Below are 14,595 nucleotides of genomic sequence, written 5' to 3' on the forward strand. Positions count from 1 at the left end.
TTTTTTATATGTCAATATTTGATAGAATTGGGTACCGCGATACAAATATTGACACATGTAGAACAAAGTGTCAGGGGAGTCAAACTGACGATAGAGACGAACAAATTCAGTTTCTGTGATGAGTCATTGTAGGTTGGAATTCATTCTCTCTCTCTCTCTCTCTCTCTCTCTCTCTCTCTCTCTCGCTCTCTCTCTCCCTCTTTCTCCCGCCCCCCACCAGCCCCAAATTGAAATGATGCTTTGATATAACTGTAGGTGGGGTTGGGTTTTTTTTCTTTCAACTTTCCATCTGTTTGTTTTTTTGTGTGTCATTTTCATTGTTGTTTATTATTTTCCTTGTGATTGTTTTCTTTTTTTTTTCTTTTATCGCTTTCGATGGCTACTGGAGAAAATAAAAGCATTGTCTGCTTATTCCAGTATCACAGTAAATGAAATCCATTCAATTCAAATTTCTGTCACCGCCGACAAGTATCAACGTGCAGGCGTGAATTTTTTTTCTCTCGCTGACAATGTGATATCTTTCGTTGTTTTCATTCTGATGTGGTTTTATTTTGGTCGATGTGGATGCAGCAAAGCGCATTATTAGCGTATATCTATGCTGCTTTTTTTTTTTTTTTTTTTTTTTTTTTTTTTTTGTCTTTGCTGTCCCATCATCTGCACCGTTTTCACAGGCATGGAGCAATGCACTGGAGGTCCATTTTGGTAGGGGATTACGTGGTGTGTCTGCCCAGTACGCTTCCTTTCATAACATGTCGCTCAGTGTTGCCGTGTAAGGTGGTCAGGGAAGTTGAGAACAGTCCCAAAGATGCATCTGTAAAGTGATAATTAGGTGATGTTCACTTTCCAGTGTGTTATTATTGTTGCTACTATGTTAGTATTAGTATTATCATTAATATTTTCATTGTTGTTGTTGTCAGTGGTAGTTGCGGTAATAGTAGTTTGGGGTTTTTTGGGGGTTTTTGTTGTTGTTTTTCTTTAGTTTTGTCTTGCACTTCAGCCTTCTTTTCATTGTCAAATAATGTATTTTCGCCATTGCGTTTGTGTATTGCTTGTTGCATATGAACGAGCACGATATAAGCTCATGCTTGTTATTGCTCAAGTCTTCTTAATTGAACGCTGTATTGCACCTTGTTTCTTGATATTAAAAATGTTTAAACCAAAGTGATGATCTTCGACTGTGTGGTCGCAGTTTTCCTACTAAACTCTTGGTAGCAGCTGACCTCTGGCTGTTGAAACAAACCTCTGGTGGGCTTCGAAGCGGCGTCCTTCAAGTTGTCAGACTGGGACACTAACCACCTCGTGAACGCACGGCTCGTGTTCGCACTTTCTTTGGTTTTTGAAATCCCATTGTCTGCGCACGTGCAAATCGTTCGGATGAAAATGGGAGTAGGAGGAAGGAACACTGTCCGTGCGTTTACGACTAAGAAGTTTGTGTGGGAGGGAGATGGAATGCACCGGACGGTGGAAACTGTTGTCACACAACAGATAATGCTTTTGTTTTTTGGTTGTTGTTGTTTTTTCTTGATGTCTTGACAATAGCTCACTCACACATGCTTCTTTGTCGGCGAATGACAAAGCATATTGTGGTGCAAGTCCGACATGCGTTAGCAAATATTTCTTTCCCCGAAATACAAAACGGGGATCTTTAAAAAGATCTCTGAAGAGGAATGTAGCCGCTTGACATGTGCTTCTACAAGGGGTAAGCTAGATTCGTCAGTTATTGCTTTTTCCTCATTGTTAAGCTAGCACTCTTGTTAACTCACTCAGTACGGCCAGTCCTCTCTTCTCCTCTACACAGACCCCTCGGATGTCCAGTGGGTGTCTCAATGACCCAACCTTTAGCTTCTGTCGTTCGAATTGTGGTATTCTTTGTCAACATTCACCTCTTCAGTATAAGAGCCTTCCGATTGCAATATTTTGATGATGGTAATTGGGGTGAAACGCTGTTAACGTCGTCTCTTTCCCCGTTCGTATGGAGAGAGTTAAAATGGCTCTTATCGTGTTCACAGACCGAAGTGATCTGAAACTGGGAAATGAATTTTATAACGGGTTTCGAGAGACAGTGCCAATCACTCGTCACACACCTCTCTCGCTCTCTCTGTCGCGAGGCACACACACACACACACACACACACAAAACCACACACAACAACAACAACCAACAACAACGCACGCACGCGCACACTCACACACGGGCGCGCGCGCACACACACATACACATACGCACATGTGATCTACTTTTGCCCCTCCCCATTCCAATACACTGCAAGCGCATACAGTCGTCGTCACTGTCCCGATTTCTGTTTTATGTATTTCACAAGGCATGGCCATTTTCTGGACCAGCCTCCGTCACCATTCTGGACCAGCCTCCGTCACCATTCTGGACCAGCCTCCGTCACCATTCAGTGTCTTACGGGGATCGGGATTTTAGAGGGGGTGGGGGGTAAAAGAAAAGAATCCTTATCCTTTCTTGAAACGTATGTATGAAGCAGGTTAACTACTACCACTATTGCTATGATGTGATTTGAAATATTTATACAGCGCCTTCCCTCGTACTGTTTCCTTTCTAAGACGAAAAAGGTTGTAAATTGGTTTATAACTTTGTAATATATACGCTGTATTTCTTCCCTTTCTCTCTTTTATTAGCCTTCTTATCAGTACCAAAAAAAGGAGGGAAAAAAAAGAACGATAGCTACATTCCTCCCCTGCAACGTTTCCTTTCTAAGACGGAAAAGGTTGAACATTGGTTTATAACATTGTAATATATACTTCACAGTTGGACCAATAGCAAAGTGAGAGCTGTATTATCAATGGTTTCTCCATTGCAATGGGAAACCATTTACAGCATTGTCTTTTGTGAAGGACTATGACTCTCACATTAGGAGGCAAGATTGCACTGGCTCTTAGTGCTGCAGCCATGGGGGCTAGTTGGCCTTTGGGAAGTACCCCAACGCCAACCGTCTTAAAACCCTCTTGGCCGAGAGAGTGGGGCTTGTAACTTGGGTGAGACACTCTCCACTATGATCAAATTCTAGCCCAAATGGTCAGGACAGCAGTTTCCTCATCTGCTGTTCTGATGGTCATAATCGGACACGACTGATTGATAGTCTACATTCCATCCCCTCCTCTCTTTCATTGGCCTTCTTTATGACAGTCGAGAGGGGGAATAAATGAAGAGTATATATTACAATGTTTTTAACCAAGTTAAACTTTTTCGGTCATGGAAACGAAACTGAATGGAAAGAGTACAGGGGAAGAAATGTGGATATTGCCAAAGTTAAGTTCTCTGTGTTGATCGAGATTGGCTATCGTGCTGTATGCAAATAAGATAAGGCGCTTTGGAGATGATTGTCGTCTCCGTGATAAGGCGATCATTGCTTCTGGGCAGAGAGGAACTTGAGGAGAGTTGTGGACTATCTCGCATATTTATCTATGCAGTTCGTTTCGTGAATCTTAATTAAACACAGGGTGAGAGATAAAACGGCACTCCCTCTTTCGCTTCCCCTCCACTCTCTGCCCCCCCCCCCCCCCCCCCCCCCCTCTCTCTCTCTCTCTCTCTCTATCTATCTATCTATCTCTATCTCTTTATGGTTGCCCCCTATCAGCCCCCTTCTCCGTCACCCCTCCCATTCCCGCCCCCCGCCCCCCACACCCCCTTCTTTCTTGCCTCGGCTCCTTCTTCGCCCTTACTTTTTCCTCCCACATTATGTTTCCTCATCTTTTCTTTCTGCCCTCCACTCTCTTCCCTATCCCCCCCCCCCCTCTCTCTCTCTCCTTCTCTGTCTTCTATTTCCTTTCTCTCTCTTCCTTGTCTCCTTTTGTCTCTCTCCTGTTTGTTCTTTTCTCTTCTCTCTCTCCCTCTTTTTTCTCCATGGGAAATACACCGTTGTTTTAGAAGGGGTAGATAGTGAGTGTTATCCCTCGCGTATTTCTTTTCCTCTAAAGAGAATATCCACAAAATAAATAGATGATACCCCCCAAAGTTATCTAAAGCTTTTAACTGGCTTCAGTTCTGGGTCTGGATAAATCCTAGAATAGTGAGTAGTAATACTTGTTAATTTCAGATTTCTCTCATAGGTGTTGAAATTCTCATCTATTATTAGATGCACGCGTTGAAAGGACGAATTTTCATGTCAGTCTTCTCGCGTTTGGGTGGTTAGGAATTTGCCATTCTTTGCTGATAAAATCCACGAAGAAGAGAGACCTATATTGTTGTCACATATTAAAAGATTGTTTAGGTTTTTCAGACATAATGCCCTTCTTTCTAACCGTATCTAGTCAGTGCTTGTGTGAGAGAGAGTGAGAGAGAGAGAGGTGTGTGTGAGTGTGTGTGTGAGTGTGTGTGTGTTCATGTGCGTGCGTGTGTGTTATCGATTGCAAAGAGCTATTATATGCTATTATTGCTGTTGTGTTTAATGTGCTCCCAGTCGTTCCATTCTCCTCGATGCCCGCGGGGAAAATGCTGCCCTAGATTTCAGTCTGGGCCAATGGGTGAACAAGATCATCACTGTAGGTGTTCAGGGTTTTTTCAGCAGGAAGGAGTGCTAGCAAAAGGGTTGGGGTGGGGGGGGGGGGGGGGGGGGGGGGGTGGGAGTTGGGGCAATGGGGGCGTTGGGGGGTGGGAGAGGGGGAATGGTACGGGTGAAGGGGGTGGGGAAGAAGGGTGTGGGGAAAGGGGAGAAGGGAGTTCGAACACACACACACACACACACACACACTCTCTCTCTCTCTCTCTCTCTCTCTCTCTCTCTCATTTACCATTGCACTTGTGTCTTTTAAACCTTAAGGTTTCATGACAATAAAATCTATTCTATTCACACACACACACACACACACACACACACACACACACACACACACACACACATGGCATACGAGAACTGCATCGCATAGCAACAAATAAACAAAAACCGTCTGCGATACAACCATCACGGCTGATATGGCGTCAAGCCAACGATTTATCAACAGACATATTGATAGATAGATCAATGTTGATACTCTCTTCTCGAGTCTATTTGCATACGGATATGTAGTTCAGTTTCAGGGAGACGAACAGTCTGATTTGTGTGAAAAAAAAAAAAAAAAAAATATATATATATATATATATATTGTTCAACTACTCTAAGAACGTCATTTCAAATGAAACTTGATACCTGTAATATTATCCCACCAGTTTCAGTTTCCTTGCTTTTCCTTTCTCGCATTTCTCGTTTTCTTTCTTTCTGTTTTTTTTTTTTTTTTTTAAACATTTCCAACAGAACGACACATAAAATGCAAACAAAACTGTATAATGTCTTTAATGAGAAAATAAACCGGTTGATTTGTGACATATCATTGCTGTTTCAGCATTCAGTGTGAAACAGACAGCAAACTGAAGTCTCTGAAAGCACACGTTAGCAAGAAGAAGAAAACGGGGTTGATGAGTTGCAAGAGGGGAGAGAGGGAAAGGGAGAGGGAGGAGAAACTACAACGATAGTTATAACAAGGAATATTACGATAGTTATAACAAGGAATATAACAATAGTTATAACAAGGAATATAGAAATAGTTATAACAAGGAAATGGTGGGATACATGATTACCTGTAGATATTTCTTTCTTCTTCTTCTTTTTTTTTTTGAAAGATTTTTAAAGAAGAAGAAATCCAATGCCATCAACGTACGTACACACGCCTGAAAGGGCTCGTCTGGATACCGCGACACAAGCAATACGTGTAAGGTCAGGGAGGGTAACTCTGAGCAATATTAATGAGGAACGTTTGTTTCCCTTGGATCCGGATGTGAACCCGAATCCGGGTCCTTGTGAGAAGTCACCGTGACACTCGAATCATGCAGAGTTGCATGGTCCGGGTTCGTGTGCTGCTTGTGCAGTTTTTTTTTTTTTTTGTTTTTTGTTTTGTTTTGTTTTTGTTTTGTTTTGTTTTTGTTTTTTGTTTTTTTCTTCATTTTGTTGTGTGTGAATGTTTGTTTTAATGATGCTTTTATTATTGTTATTATTGTTCCCATTTTTCATTTATTTATCTCTTTTTTTTTTAATTGCGGGAATAAAATGGGAGATCATTAAAGTGCAGCGACCCGTCTCAATGTCAGAGGATTCGGAGCACGTTCTCCCTCTCTCTGTCTACCTCCCCCCCCCCTCTCTCTCTCTCTCTTTCTCTCTCTTTCTCTATGTCCCTCTCTCTCTCTCTCTCTGTCTCTTGTGGACTTAATGTTGACAAAAATGTCCTTCGTGTCATCCTCTTGTACTGTGCTGCTGCACTATGATGCACTGTATGATACTGTATCCTACGTTACTACACTGTATTATGCTGTATTGTACGGTGCTGTACTGTATAGTACTTATTCTACGGCACAATAATGCATTATACTGTATTCTACTGTATTCTGTTGCACTGTACTTTACTGTGCTGCACTGTTCTGTGTTGTGCTGTGCCAGTGTGCTGTACAGTACTGTACGTGATCAAAGAGGAAGGTGGCCGGGTGGTTAAGACGTTTATCTGCAAATACAGTGTCTTGGTTCGAATCCCGTTCTCGCCCTTTCTCCCAAGTTTGACTGGGAAATCAAACTGAGCGCATACCGAATGAGACGCTAGAACGTGGTCCCTTGTGCAGCACGCACCTGGCGAACTAAAAAAAAGAACCCATGGCAACGAAAGTGTTGTCCTCTGGCAAAGTTTCCTGTATGCACGCTCTCAAGGCTTGACAAGCGCGTTTGGTTATGCTGTCGTTAGGAATCTGCCTAGCAGATGTGGTGTAGCTTATATGGATTTGTCCGAACGCTGTGACGCCTCCATGAGAAACAAACATAAAAGTACTGTGCTGTGCTGTGCTTTACAGTACTTTACCCCACTTTACATAACTGTTCACTGTTCAATGCTGTATTGTGTATCGTATTCTGTTGTACTGTGTTGAGTTGCGTTTCGTTTTATGGCACGTTCTTTGCATGGTAGACCTTTAGTATGTGAAACTGAGTGATCTTTCCCATGAGAACAGATCGTCAGATTGCAGCTTCTTTTTTTTTCTTTTTTCTTTTTCTTTTTTTTAAAGGGGGTTGGGGGGGAATGTGGGGGTTGAGGCAGAATGGAGGAAGTGGAGGGGGCAGCAGGATGCTTGCTTGGTTTTGGGTGTTTCGGTGTATGAAGGGCGTTAAAGTTTGGTGTGTGTGTGTGTGTGTGTGTGTGTGTGTGTGTGTGTGTGTGTGCGCGCGCGCGTTGTTTTGCTTCTTTTTTTTAAATTCTATTTACTCGCTTCACATTATACAACTTTTTTTTTCCTTTTTTCTTCTTCTTTTCTTTTTTAGCGACTCATTTGAAAGACTAGTACCATCCATGGTCTTGTAGGGGGAAAGCTCCCGGGACCTATGGGGTTTGAACCTGGATCCAGACGGGCGCAATAGCCAAGTGGTTAAAGCGTTGGACTTTCAATCTGAGGGTCCCGGGTTCGAATCACGGTGACGGCGCCTGGTGGGTAAAGGGTGGAGATTTTTACGATCTCCCAGGTCAACATATGTGCAGACCTGCTAGTGCCTGAACCCCCTTCGTGTGTAAACGCATGCAGAAGATCAAATACGCATGTTAAAGATCCTGTAATCCATGTCATCGTTCGGTGGGTTATGGAAACAAAAAGATACCCAGCATGCACACCCCCGAAAACGGAGCATGGCTGCCTACATGGCGGGGTAAAAACGGTCATGCACGTAAAAGCCCACTCGTGTACATGCGAGTGTACGTGGGAGTTGCAGCCACGAAAGCAGAAGAAGAAGAAGAAGAACCTGGATCCCCCACCCTCGCTCCCACCCCGCTTCCCCCTCCCTGTCGCGAGTGCTGGCTTCGTTAGTGAATGTGATACATTCACTTCACCGCCAACCCACTTTTGCCAGAACAAAGTAGGTGGTGTTCTTGGCAACCGCTGGAACCAAAAAGGAAAGGGTGTGTTTGGATTGGCGAAAGCGGAGTAAGCGAGTCAATGAGGGGAGATAAAAAAAAAAAGAGGGGGGGGGGGAATCGGCTGTGTTTAACTCTTGTGCTTCATTTGCGATAACTTCTCTCTCTCCCTCCCCCCCTCTCTCTCTCTCTCTCTCTGTGTGTGTGTGTGTGTGTGTGTGTGTGTGTGTGCCCATTCAGAAATAGGTTAAAGAACATGGCAAACGTCCGAGTTCGCCGATTCTTCGGTGGCATCAAAAGTTGCCACAGAATTTATGTTTCTTCTTCTTCTTCTGTTAACTGTCCTTTTCTTGTTCGTAACCCAAATAAGAAACGGGGTTACCGTGTAGCAAAGGTCTGATATATATCGCTGTCTTTGTTTTGTATCGTCTGTAGGCAGAGGGGGTCCGCGTAACCCCCCACGTTTCCCTTGCTACCCTCACCACCAACTCTTTATCTCCACTCTGTGTTTTCTCCCCACCCCTTCCCTCTTCGTCCCACTTTGCTGTGTTTCTTGTTTATTTCACACGTGGTTTTAACTGTGAAGGTTTTGCAGCTGATGTCACAAAGGGTTAACTCTCTCCATACGAACGGCGAAAGAGACGACGTTAACAGCGTTTCACCCCAGTTACCATCATCAAAATATTACAAGCGGAAGGCTCTTGTACTGAAGAGGTGAATGTTGACAAAGAATACCACAATTCTGACGACGGAAGCTAAAGGTTGGGTCATTCAGACACCCACTGGACATCCGAGGGGTCTGTGTAGAGGAGAAGAGAGGACTGGCCGTACTGAGTGAGTTAAAGGAGGTACACATTGTGCCTCATGTCCGAGGCACAACTGCGTTGGGTTTTTGTTGTTGTTGTTGTTGTTTTTCGGAAACAAGTGACAGTGGATGGGAGGTGGGTGGGGGTTGGGGCCAGATGGGGGTGGTCGGTGGGTCACGTGGTGGGGGGGGGGGGGGAAGAGAGGAGTTGAACGTGGGAGATGTGGAAAAAAACCCAGGTTTGGGTTTGTAGTTTTGTTTTGTTTTGTCTTTTGTTGGGTTTTTTGTTGTTGTTGTTTTGTTTTTTTTTGGTGGGGAAGGGGTTTGGGGGTGTCTCTGTTTCTTGATTAATTAATTTATTTATCTATTCATTGTTACAGTGTTGCTCTTGCCGTTGTCTCCCTTCTTTCACGCAAACACCCCCCCCCTCCTCCTACCACTACTACTGCTGCTACTACTCCTCTACTACAACTGCTGCTGCTACTACTTTAACGTACAATACTTCTCCTCTCCCTCCTGCTACTACAACTACTACTACACTACTACTGCTGCTAATACAGTAAAACTATGAAATACTGTGTGTTTTGCGAAAACATCTCACCAATGTCTGATTTAACCCGTAATAAAATGTTGACATCGGAAATATTTGTTAAAACATTGACATATTTCTTTTGCATTCAGAGAACGGGTGTTGAAATGCTCATAGAATGATAATTTTGAAAACGATTTGAATGAAGAACGCATGTTAAAATTCTAAAGTAAAATATACACGGTAACCACAAAACACCGGAACTCTAATGTATATGACGCGGGATGAAAAAAAACAGAATTATCATACACTTCTGAGAAAAAGAGTCCTGTAGACATTTTCGGTAATTATTTAAGATAATATTCAGACTAACCCCACAGGCAGCGAATCATAGAACCTTGCAGATGGTGAGCGTGAAGGTCAGTGAATTGATAAAAGCTTGTGAAACCCCCTGGGGAGAAGAAAGATGGTGGATGGGGAGGAGGGTGGTAAAGACCATGTTTTCAAGGTTGGAGGAGAGGGAGAAGGAGTCTGTTTATTTGCTTGAAGAGTTCATCCCCACTTATTCTTGTAATGACCGCTTCACTCTCCTCTGTCTCTCTATGATGACGAAGGGGGGTTGGGTGGGGGTGGGGGGGGGGGAGTGAGAAGGGAGAGATGGAGAGGGGAGGTGTACAGGATATTCCAGTTCTGGATATGGAAAAAGGATGATTTAGAGGGTTCGTCCGTTTACAAATAAATGCCTGGAGTGTATGAGACATTCCCATTCAGGATATGAAAATGGTGATTTTAAAGGCCTGTTCATCTATTTACAATACCTGTATGCGGATTCTTCGCCAGTTAGGGATATGAAAAGGATGATTTAGACATCTGTTTCGTCTATTTACAATACCTGTAGGCGGATTCTTCGCCTTGTGTCCTCCCCTCCCCAAACCCCGATTCCACCAAATCCCACTCCCTCACCATTACCCCAGGAAGGGGATGCGGGGGGCAGGGGCGGAGATGGGGAAGGACGGGGTTTTTACCTTGGGAGAAGGAGAGGTACACCCATACACTCTCCATTGTCATCCACTTCCTGATTTTTTTTGATGATTTTTTCCCCCTTCAGTTTGATTTCAGCCATTCCCGTTGTTATCGGCGTTAGCGCTATTTTTATCCCTCAAAAGTTAAATCCGGGTCGGACCGCGTACAAAACGTTCTGATTGGCTGGATTGGGGCAAAAGGATTTTGTCCTCTGCAAGTTGAGATTAACCTTCGTCCAGGATATATGCTGATCTAGTCAAGGTCTAAAAATGGAGCTTAAGGGGTGGGTAGAGGGTCTGGGAAAGGGTAGGTAGGAGAGGTGTGTGTGGGGGGGGTGGGGGGCGGGTGGGGTTCTGATTGGCTGGATTGGGGCAAAAGGATTCTGTCCTCTGCAAGTTGATATTTACCTTCGTCCAGGATACATACTGATCTAGTCAGGGTCTAAAAATGGAGCATACGGGGTGGATAGAGGGTGTGGGAAAGGGTAGGTGGGGGAGGAGGGAGGGGTGGTGTAAAACGGATCGTAGCTGACGTTATATTACCATATCCTCCTTTCTATGGAACGTCTGTTTGCTGTTGTCTTTCATCGGGGAAAAAACAGAAAGCGCGGGCTGAAGACAGTGCCCTTTGCAGCAGTGACGTGCAGCTTTGTTTTCTTTACTGTGGCAGGTGGGTAAAAGCTTCTTTTCCACTGGTTTGCTGTTTTGGTGTGTCAATGTGTGTGTGTGTGTGTGTGTGTGTGTGCGCGCGCGTGCGTGAATGTGTGTGTTATCAGTGCGTGCGCATGTGTGTGTGTGTGTGTGTGTGAATGCACGCATGCAAGCGCACCGTCGAGGCTGCCTCGTAATTTCATTTTCCGTAGCTTTCTTTGTTAAAGTGGAGTTTTACTTTGTCGGTGTGCTTATCTCAGAAAAGTTAAAAGTTCTTTTCCACTTTGTGTGTGTGTGTGTGTGTGTGTGTGTGTGTGTGTGTGTGTATACTTCTTTTGCGGCGGCGCCAGTATTTTATTGGCATTTGTGCAAGAAAGGTTAAAAGCCCATCAACAGTTCTCTGTGTGTGTGTGTGTGTGTGTGCGGTGGAAGACTGCATCATATTTTGTCGAGTTTGGGTGCCAGGTAGATTAAGCTCTTTTTGTGTTTTTCGTGGTGTGCCTTTTCAACAGAAATCCATTTAATTTTGTTCGATAATTGATAAAACTTCTTGCCCATCCATTTGCTATTTTCGTTCGTGTGCTTTTGAATCCTTGTTCTTCTTTGATATTTGAGGAGAAGGTTCAGATCCATTCTTTTTTTCCCCCCCTGTTATTAATGTGCACTTTGAGCAGTAGCCGTACACTGTGTGTGTTTTGTGTCAGGTGTCAAGACTAAAGCTCGTCTTTCACTGGTTTTGTTTTTAGTAAACATTATTAACTCACTCAGTACGGCCAGTCCTCTCTTCTCCTCTACACAGACCCCTCGGATGTCCAGTGGGTGTCTGAATGACGCAACCTTTAGCTTCCGTCGTCAGAATTGTGGTATTCTTTGTCAACATTCACGTCTTCAGTATAAGAGCCTTCCGCTTGCAATATTTTGATGATGGTAATTGGGGTGAAACGCTGTTAACGTCGTATCTTTCGCCGTTCGTATGGAAAGAGTTAATGTGCATTTTGAGCAGTAGCCGTACACTGTGTGGGTTTTGTGTCAGGTGTCAAGACTAAAGCTCGTCTTTCACTGGTTTTGTTTTTAGTAAACATTATTAGACTTGGAGTGATGGCCTAGAGGTAACGCGTCCGCCTAGGAAGCGAGAGAATCTGAGCGCGCTGGTTCGAATCACGGTTCAGCCGCCGATATTTTCTCCCCCTCCACTAGACCTCGAGTGGTGGTCTGGACGCTAGTCATTCGGATGAGACGATAAACCGAGGTCCCGTGTGCAGCATGCACTTAGCGCACGTAAAAGAACCCACGGCAACAAAAGGGTTGTTCCTGGCAAAATTCTGTAGAAAAATCCACATCGATAGGAAAAACAAATAAAACTGCATGCAGGAAAAAAAATACAAAAAAAAATGGGTGGCGCTGTAGTGTAGCGACGCGCTCTCCCTGGGGAGAGCAGCCCGAATTTCACACAGAGAAATCTGTTGTGATAAAAAGAAATACAAATGCAAACAAACAAATGTAATGTGCCTTTTGAGCAGCAGCCGTACAACTGTGTGTGTTTTGTGTCAGGTGTCAAGACTAAAGCTCGTCTTTCACTGGTTTTGTTTTTAGTAAACGTGTTCTTGCTGTGTGTTGATCTCTGTCCACGTTGGGCTTGGTAGTGTAAAGCTTCTTAACTTCTTTTCCTTCCTTGGTTTTTTTTTTCTGTCGTTCTGTTTGTTTCACGGGTTTTTATGTCGTGTAGATAAGAGTTCACTTGATATTGTTGTTTGTTTGTTTGTTTGTTTGTTTGTCTTTTGTTTGTTTTGGGGTCTTTTGTTTTCCTTCGTTTGTTTTTGGTATGTTTGTTTGCTTTTTGTTGTTTGTTGTTTTTGTTTTGTCTTGTTTTTTGATTGTTTTGTTCTTTGGGTTGTTTTGTTGTTGTTGTTGTTGTTGCTTGTTTTTTTTGTTGTTGTTTTTGTGTTTTTTTGTTTGTGTTTTGGTTTGTTTTGTTTTTTTGGTTTTTTTGTTTGTTTTTTTTTCTTCCTTGTTTTGTTTTGTTTTTCAAAAGTGCGACTTAACAATAATAGCATACTCAGCAAGATATAAACCAAGCCCATCCTGGCCTCCTTCCCTCTCCACTTTAAGATCTTATTTTGTTGTAGTTGTTCTTTGGTGTTTTTTTGCAGCAGTAGCCAGTGTGCCGTTTTTTGTGGTGTTGGTTTTTTGCCTGTGTCGATCAAAGCTCTCTCTCTCTCTCTCTCTCTCTCTCTCGTCTTTTTTTCTTTTCTTCTCTTTTCTTTTTTTTTTACATTGGTTTCGTTCCTTTTTTTTAAATTTTTTTTATTGACTTTCTGATTGATTAAGAGAATGAACTATCGTGTTTTGGGAGTGCTGGGTGACAGTTTGGTGTGTTGGATGGGTCGTTGACCGAACTATTACTGAAGGATGACATATTTATAGAGGGGCATTTTTTTTGCGATAAATTTAAATGTCTGTTTCCGCCCGTCCCTCTTTCGTTCTGTGTGTGTGTGTGTGTGTGTTTGTGTGTGCGTGCGTGCTTGTGTGTGTGCATGTGTGTGTCCGTGCATATATATGTGTGTGTGTGTGTGTGTGTGTGTGTGTGTGTGTGCCCCTCCTTCTGTCTTTTCTCTCGCATACTGTATCTCTGTCACACTGTCTCCATTTATCTGCATCCACTCTTTCTCTTTTCCTGTATGTCACTCTTTCTCCCTCTCTGTCAAACACACACACACACACACACACACACACACACACACACACACACACACACACACACATTCGTGCACGCATTCTCTTTTGTGAATGCATGCAGGCAATACGCGCGCGCGCGCACGTGTGTCTGTGTGTGTGCGAAGTTCATGGTCATCTTTCTTCAGACACACTGAGCAAGGAGCACCACCAGCTAAAGCCTTGCCATCGTTCTCAACTTCAACGCCATGGTAACAAATTTCATGGACCTGTAAAGCGTTTCACTTTCGGCTAAAAGGCCGACATCAAAGCGTCATATATTCCATGCAAATGAGAAATCTCCGGACACGGGAGCCAAAGGTGCCATGAAAGAAACAGTTTACGGCGAAATAAAACGTAAGGGGCGGGCAAAACGTCCTGATTCAGGGAGACATGAATATCAATGCATGGATGCAAGTCAGACACATACACCGACAAACTAGTTGAAACAGAAACAAAGCAACAGACAGATCTTGGAGAGGAAACTGTCAGACACACACACACACACACACACACGCGCGCGCGCGCACGCACGATCTGATGGCGGGGGGGGGGGGGGGGGGGAGGGGGGGAAACAGTTAAAACACAGACCGCCAATGAAATTGAAGTGTTTGCATTCTACATACAGGACTGAACGAGAGTTGTGAGAGAAAGAGAGAAAGAAAGAGAGCGGTAGAGGGAGATAAGTCTACGTGCCGAACGGCGCGAAAAGTGGGCGTGTTCTTGTTTCCTCAGGGGAGACTGGGGACCCGCTGTGACGTAGGCAGAGGCACATCTATGTGAAGTCAGGAGGGTTGTCAGGTGTGTTGTCACACTCTGAACAGGTCTCCCGAAACCGAAAGGTTTCATGTTTGGGGGTTCTCGCTCGTGCTTTGCTCGAGGTTGGTAATGTTTCGGAGGACAGTGCATTTTAGGATTAAGACGGTGTATGGCTTGTTTTGAGATATGAATTTTCGGTCCGTGTGTGGTTGAATACATTCGTCTGGAAGTGGTTTG

General features: G+C 43.8%; 1 protein-coding gene across 4 annotated transcripts in view; it reads left to right on the forward strand.

Annotated features, from left to right (window-relative positions):
* Positions 1-14,595, forward strand: part of LOC143290423 (dual oxidase maturation factor 1-like) — a 98,356-nt gene that overhangs the window by 69,063 nt on the left and 14,698 nt on the right. Inside the window, exon 1 of one of the 4 annotated variants that reach the window (XM_076599843.1) lies at positions 10,759-10,906. The exons of 2 other annotated variants lie outside the window; for them this stretch is intronic. The gene's annotated coding sequence lies outside the window, so the exon portion shown is untranslated. Of the gene's footprint in view, positions 1-10,758; positions 10,907-14,353; positions 14,481-14,595 lie in introns of those variants that run through there. One more of the 4 variants, XM_076599844.1, reaches the window with a different exon arrangement.

This window comes from Babylonia areolata, chromosome 15 (genome assembly GCF_041734735.1).
Source record: "Babylonia areolata isolate BAREFJ2019XMU chromosome 15, ASM4173473v1, whole genome shotgun sequence".
In the NCBI taxonomy this organism is placed as follows: Eukaryota; Metazoa; Mollusca; class Gastropoda; order Neogastropoda; family Buccinidae; genus Babylonia; species Babylonia areolata.